This window comes from Psammomys obesus, unplaced genomic scaffold (assembly GCF_907164565.1).
Source record: "Psammomys obesus unplaced genomic scaffold, mPsaObe1.curated_primary_1811, whole genome shotgun sequence".
Lineage (NCBI taxonomy): Eukaryota > Metazoa > Chordata > Mammalia > Rodentia > Muridae > Psammomys > Psammomys obesus.
The window spans coordinates 3,728,198-3,735,320 of NW_026596433.1; the positions used below are offsets into that span (position 1 = coordinate 3,728,198).

Below are 7,123 nucleotides of genomic sequence, written 5' to 3' on the forward strand. Positions count from 1 at the left end.
AGACCCCTGTGCCCAGAATTTTGGTTCTGTTGTTCTCCTTGTAGAGCTCCAGACCCTTCCAGGTCTTTCTATCTCCCCCTTCTTTCATAAGATTCCCTGTACTCTGCCCAAAGTTTGGCTATAATTCTCAGCATCTGCTTTAATATCCTGCTGGGCAGAGTCTTTCAGAGGCCCTCTGTGGCCCTCTTGTCTTGTTCCTTGTTTTCGCCTTCTTCCGTTTGCCTTTCTGAATGAGGATTGAGCATCTTTCCCAGGGTCCTCCTTCTTGCTTAGCTTCTTTAGGTGTACAGATTTCAGTATATTTATCCTATATGTCTAATATCCACTTATAAGTGAGTATATACCATGTGTGTCTTTCTGCTTCTGGAATTTCTCACTCAGGATGATCTTTTCTAGTTCCCACCATTTGCCTGCAAATTTCATGATTTCCTTGTTTTTAATTGCTGAGTAGTATTCCATTGTGTAAATGTACCACAATTTCTGTATCCATTTCTCAGTGGAGGGACATCTGGGTTGTTTCCAGATTCTGCTATTGATTATAAAAAAACCAGAGAAGCAACTAAAGGGCAGCAGTTACAGAGCTAGGCCAGCAAGATGGCTGGCTCAATGGTTTCAAAGAACTTGCCACACAAGCATGGAGACCAGAGTTAGATCCTTGGAAGGAGGAAATTCCATAAAGTTATCTGTCCTCCACACATGTGCATGACTTACATGCCCTGCACTCACATATATCATATTTACAAATACACACTATTATAATGAACTTTGCTTTTTCAGAGAGCAGTGGAACTGGTTTGAATGAGAATGGTCTCACTGGCTCATGTATTTACATGCTTAGTTGTTCTCCGCTCTTTCCCCATGAAGAACTGTTTGGAAGGACAAGGAGTTGCCTTAATGGAGGAGGTGTGGCCTTGCTGAAGGAGGTATGACTTTGTTGAAAGAGGTGTATCTCTGGGAGTGGGCTTTGAGATTTCAAAAGCTATACCAAGCCCAGGCCACCCCAATTCGCCCCCCCCCCCCCATGCATGGGCCTGCTGATGAATCAGGATGCAAAGGTGTCAGCTAATACTCCTGTACCATGCCATGTCTTCTCACCTGCTTCAATGGTCCTGTTATAATGGACTAACCCTCTGAAATCACAGGCAAGCCCCCAATTGAATGCTTTCCTTTGTGAGAGTTGTACTGATCATGGGGTTTTGTCACAGCAACAGAACACTAAGAGAGAGCCTAAATCCTGGTTCTATTACTTGTGGCCTGACCTTACAACGTTTCTCAACGGGTGGGTTGCAACCACTTTCACAAGAGTTGCCTATCAGATATTTACAATAGGATTCATAGGGTAAGGACAATTACGTTTCTAAAGTAGCAATGAAAATAATTTTATGGTTGGGGTCACTGCAACATGAGAAACTGTACTAAAGAACTGCAGCATTAGGAAGGTTGAAAACCATTGCCTTACACTATTGAAATCCGTGTCTTTATTCACCTGGAAATGCACATAAACAAAGTATACTACTTAAAGAATCACTATGAGGATTAATTGAAGCAATATACCAGCAACCCAAGGAATGTATCACTTTGTTGTTGTTGCTGATGTTTGATGAGACAATGCTTTATTTCAATTCTTCTTCTAACTGATAAATTTGAAAAATTATTCCACATTTATTGAACATTTGTGTTTTCTCTATATTCTTTGCCCATTTCTTGCATAGTCTTTTAGTATGGAAAACCTTACTTAGTAAGATCCTTATCTGTCTTAAAGATAAAATCTTTTTGAGACAGGTCATTAATTTCATGCCTTCCTCAAACTAACTCATGCTCCCTCCTAATCCTAAATGCTGGGACTACAAGTATGTAGGGCTATGCCCAGCTTAATATGAACTGGTTTGATTACCATACTTCAAAGATTATCCAACGAAGACAAACTTGTTAGTAGCTTGACTAATCTTGCTTATCAAATTGACTACATCTGGAATTAAATAAAACCCAAGTGCTGGGCACACCTTTGAGGGATTTTTCTTGATTTGAGCACTTAAAGTGGAAAGATTCACTCCAAATCTGGATCATTTGAGATAGGAAGTCCATCCTAAATCTTGGCCACAAATCTGGTGACAGTCCACATTAAGGACAAGGAAGATGGAAGCTTTTGCTCTTTGCCTGATTGCCCTCACTCTTGCTGGCACATTCATCTATGCTACTGCTGAGGCACTCCACTCACTCCTTCACTGGCATTAGAACCTACTTTTTCAGCATTGAAGATCAGCCTTGTGGACAGAAAAACTACCAGATTCTTTGCCTTTCTATCTGGTGACAGCCATTGTTGGACTAACCAGACCACAGTCTGCAGACACTCTAATAAATAAATAAATACACACACACACACACACACACACATATGTATATATCATACATATACATGTATATATTCTATTAGTTGTTTCCCTAGAGAAGCATGACTAATTATCATCTTAGGTTAAGCCAGAAAAAAATACAAAAAAAATACAGTAGGTAGTGAAATCTTAAAAATGAAAGCATGTGAGAAAGCCATAAATACAGCCCAGGGGCAAGATTTCTGTTCTGCAGACATGCAGGAATTCACTATTTTAATCTAAAACTGATACTTCATTCACCCAACTTGCCCTTTGTTTCCACTCACAGCAAGCATGTTTCCAATGTATGTTCCCTTTGAGGAGAAAATGGGCTTGTGGGAAAATTAAAATCTCTGCCACAGTTCACTAATATTAATAAACCAATGTTTTCTTCTCATCTATCAGTACTAATTTTTTAAAGGTTCCTTTTAAAAAAATTCAATTTTCTTTAATTACAGAATTATTATAGTCCTGAAAGCTAAAGGTTAAAATCCAGCCTGAAGTAAAATTAATACTCATGAAATTTTGTGACAAAGAACCTTTCTCAACTTTAAAAAAGACAATATAATCAGATCACATTTCAATTTCTATACTGAGAATCCTGTTAGCAACCTTAGAGAAAGAAAAATTAAGATATTATCATAAAACTCCAGCCATCAACAGTGAGGTAGAGGAAAAGTCTTTCTACACATGGTCTACACTGAATCAACTGGCATAGTGTAATGGCTATTTGGAAACCAGCCAAAATTTAATGTTATCTCCAGACCATGAAAGCTTAATGTATCATATTACTACATTACTTAGAGAACAAATCATGATAAACTCATCTTAGAAGACTCAACTCTTTAAAATAAAATTACATTGAATAATAACCACATACTGAGGTTATTTTATAACCGTTATTGTTTTGTGACTTTTTGGCAAGAAAGAAAATAACAAAATTTGTCAGTTTGGCTCTTCCTCCAAATTTAATAGCCAATTCCTTTCCAGGGACTACACCAACAATGCAGAAACAGTGTGTCTAGTATTGCATTGTACTGCCATCCACATGCTGAACACTGTGGTGCTAATTCAGAAAGCCAAATGTACTGCCCTTGGTAAGAAGGTAAAGACAGAGAAACCTAATTACCATCAGGTACCTTTCTGAGCAACCAAAAATTCATGGTTAATGGGTTTCAGTACACAAGCTTTCCGTTTCTGCAGTCAATGTGTATCAGAAGGAAAATATGAGCTTCCTACTTCATAGCTCTGAGACTTCACAACTAAATAATTACATTAGAAAACAATTTCAAATGAAATGAAACAAATGATAGTAAAACAGACTACCTGGCATCAGCTGGCTTTCTTACACAACCCAAAGCACCTGCCTAAGGGAGGCACCACCACAGTAGATGGAGCTCTCCCACACCAATATTAACCAAGAAAACGCTCACAGATGCATTCACAGGACAGTCTGATGGAGGCAATCTTTCAGTTGACAGTCTCTTTTCCAAGATTTGTCTAGATTTGTATCAGTTGGCAATTAGCAAACACACTATTTGTGCAGAAAGAGGAAAACATATGTATATATATGTTTACATTTCTTTATATCTATATACATGCAAACACAGAAGCATATAAGAAATACCTCTGTAAAGACACAAAACAAGTTAGCATTATTGCTTTTAAAGAAGGAAAATGAAGAGTTAAGAACTCTTCAATCCTTGGTATCATCTGAATTTTGAACTATAATTGATTAGTAGCCAGGGGTGGTGTCGCACGTCTGTAATCCTAGCACCGGGAAGACAGAGGCAGGAGGAGCTCTGTGAATTTGAGGCCAGCCTGATCTACAAAGCAAGTCCAGGATAGCCAAGCCTACACACAGAAACCCTGTCTCAAAAAAACAAACAAAAAATTTGATTAACTAGTCAAAACAATAAAATTAATCAGCCATGTGTACTGACACAAATAGGAAGAACATTGAGTAAGTCAATTTCTCCTACTTATATTAAAAAAACTATGCACTGAGACTCTGTGTGTATGTGTGTTTACTATGGAGACTTGTGGGGGTTCGTTCTTCCACCAGGTAGGTAGGTCATGAGGACTGAACTAAGGCCATCAGGTGTGGCAAGTGCCTTTCCCTCTGGTTCATCTTGCTAGTCCTACTTAAATTTTTAAACAGGAATGGGCATATAGGTTGGTGGCAGAAGCACCTGTCTAGTATGCACCAGGCCCCTTGGTTTGATCCTTAGCACTGGAAAAAACATACACAAACAATTCCCCATTTCCATATTCTTCACTTTAACATTTAAAGTTTTGCTACAATATCAGGTTTCTTTTAAGTATGTCAATTATGCTCCAGAAATTAGATACCTTCCTTTCCACTTTTTAAAAAACTATTACATATAAGCAGTATTTGATACAATATTATGAACAACATATGAAAACTGTCAAAGCATACAGGTATTTTCCTGACTGTTTCTTCATCAGTCAGGAAAACACACACTGACAGGCATTAAGCATTATCTGTTTCAGATACTGGATGGACAAGTTACTCCGAAGGGAATAGAAGATAACAGATGCCAAGAAGTCTCCTGGTACTGTCTGCAGGTAAAACGGACATACACTGTTCTTCCAAATCAAGAGACAACCTGAATTGCAAAAAAGGATCAACGTATCTTCTCAGAAAGGAAAATTCTTCTCTATTTTTCATTACCAAGGAAAAGTTAGAAAACAAAATATAGGAATACTATTATTTTTTCAAGGTATGTGTTTTCTTTATGGTAAATATATTCAGACAATATCCTAGGAATTTGGAGTAGAAACTAACACGCAAATAAGTCTACATATGTGTGAAAAGCTATCACGTCCTGATTTAGACAAGAAGTACACTAGACGAGTAAAATCTACGTGGAATACAATGCCAATGCATTATTAAAACGACCTCAAAAGATCTATGATTAAGTTTCATAGCCTTTATCAGATTCCTGACAGGCTTTTTTTCTGTTTAAAAACCAGTTTTCCCACAAAATAGGTTACTCGGGTTTCACCAGAACAAGAGGCAATTTTAAGTGTAGACCTCTAGATTCTTAAAACTAGTAACAAAGAATTTACTGCTTTTTCTGTCTGGCTGACACCCATCACCTCCACTCACTGCATCATAAGAAAAGCCCATCATTAAAGCTCAGATGGATGAGGGCTTTTAAGCCTTCACAAACATTTCAGATGTGATTTATGCAGGTAATAAAAATATTTTTGCTTCTCCGAGATCTTACAGTAGAGAATTAAAAAAAATTGGGCAGAGTATATAACTCAGATCACCCACTTTGCAAAAATGATGTCCTTTAATCCATTCCCCAGGACCCTTCCTAAAGTTAAACTAAATTATTAAAGTAGTAAAACTCTTAATACTTTACACATGGAAAATTGTGGGAAGAGAAGCGATATATTAGGTTTAGGGTAGTCAGTTAACTGCTGTTCATTTTCTCATTAAAATATACTGGTATGACCAAAGGTATCTAATCCATTTAAATGACTTTTTATCATCTACTATGATTGCGTTATCATTTTATGATATCTAAGAATTGCCTTGAGCCACACACAAGTCCTCTTTTGATTTAACATTCTACTGAGACGAAGGTGCTTCACGTGCAAACGCTTAAGGCTGAGTAGCCATGGACTCTACATAAGATCTACACCCGCGGTGAGTTCACCATTCCGCCTCTCACTGTTTTCCCCACGTGCAACTTACCTCAATGACACGGGACTGGAGTCAGAACGACAGTGGCGACCATAAGCACCGGTCTAAAAGCGCCAGTGTCTTCTTACAGGACTTAAGGCAGAGGCACCACGGTGCAGTTTGAACACGGCATGCTCCAAGAGAAAGCAAGTCTGTCTACCCAAGCCCAGACTGCGACTCTTACACCTGGCACGGGTCTGCGGCTGACGCGTCAAGCCCGCCACCGTCGGGCCAGGCAGAGCTCGCGCGATCCGCCCTAGTTACGCGGACCAAACAAACAGCGGTTTCTGACCCCTTGGAAACCGCGGCGGCACAGCGGGAACCGCCCCCAACTTCACTGGTGGCGGTGGCTCGGCCAGGCGCGGACACGCAGCGGTGGGACTGGGAGGCTACTTGGCGCCCACGCCCTTCCACCTCGTCACAGTGACCATGGATTCCGGGATGCGGTTAACTGCACCGGCTCCAGGCGAGGACTCCGCACGGTGCCGCCCTGACACCCCGGGGCTAATGCTGAGGAGAGGCGAACGGCCCGCGCGTCACTGTCGCTAGCGTGTGACGTCAGCACGCAGGAGCCGGCTTGTTGCAGTGCTGCAGAGGAGGAGCCCGGGACGCGGTAGGGGCGGGGCCAAGAGAACGGGGCGGGGCCAGCAGGATGGGGAGGGACTAGAGGGGGTGTTAGGGGCCGGGCTTCAGGGAAGGGCGGAGTTATGAAATAGAAAAGCCAGTGGTACCCCGCCAACTGCGGGGGCGGAGCTGCCTGGGAGCGTCGGGGCCAAAGGGGCGGCCCTGGAGGAGGAAGGAGGCGAGGGAGAACGGAGCGAGAGGGTAGGTGCCGGTTGGAAAAGGCAAATTGGGGCGGGGCATCGGGAAAGGGCGGAGCCATCGGAATGTTAAAGCCATGGGAGCGATGCTATTGCGAGACAGAGATAGAGGGATAAGCAAAGTGCTTGCAGGAGCTTTGGTGGGGGCGGCTGAGGGGGGGGCGGGGGGCGGAGCTTCAGGGGTTAAACATTCCAAGCACCAGAGGAATTGTGTG

The 7,123-nt window shown here is 41.5% G+C and overlaps 1 protein-coding gene across 1 annotated transcript in view; it reads right to left on the reverse strand.

The window, feature by feature from the left end:
• The window catches only part of Nek1 (NIMA related kinase 1), a 68,613-nt gene extending 62,006 nt beyond the window's left edge, over nt 1-6,607 (reverse strand). The window contains exon 1 of the mRNA XM_055597872.1: nt 6,100-6,607. The gene's annotated coding sequence lies outside the window, so the exon portion shown is untranslated. The remainder of the gene's footprint in view (nt 1-6,099) is intronic.
• Between the last annotated feature and the right edge of the window lie 516 nt (nt 6,608-7,123).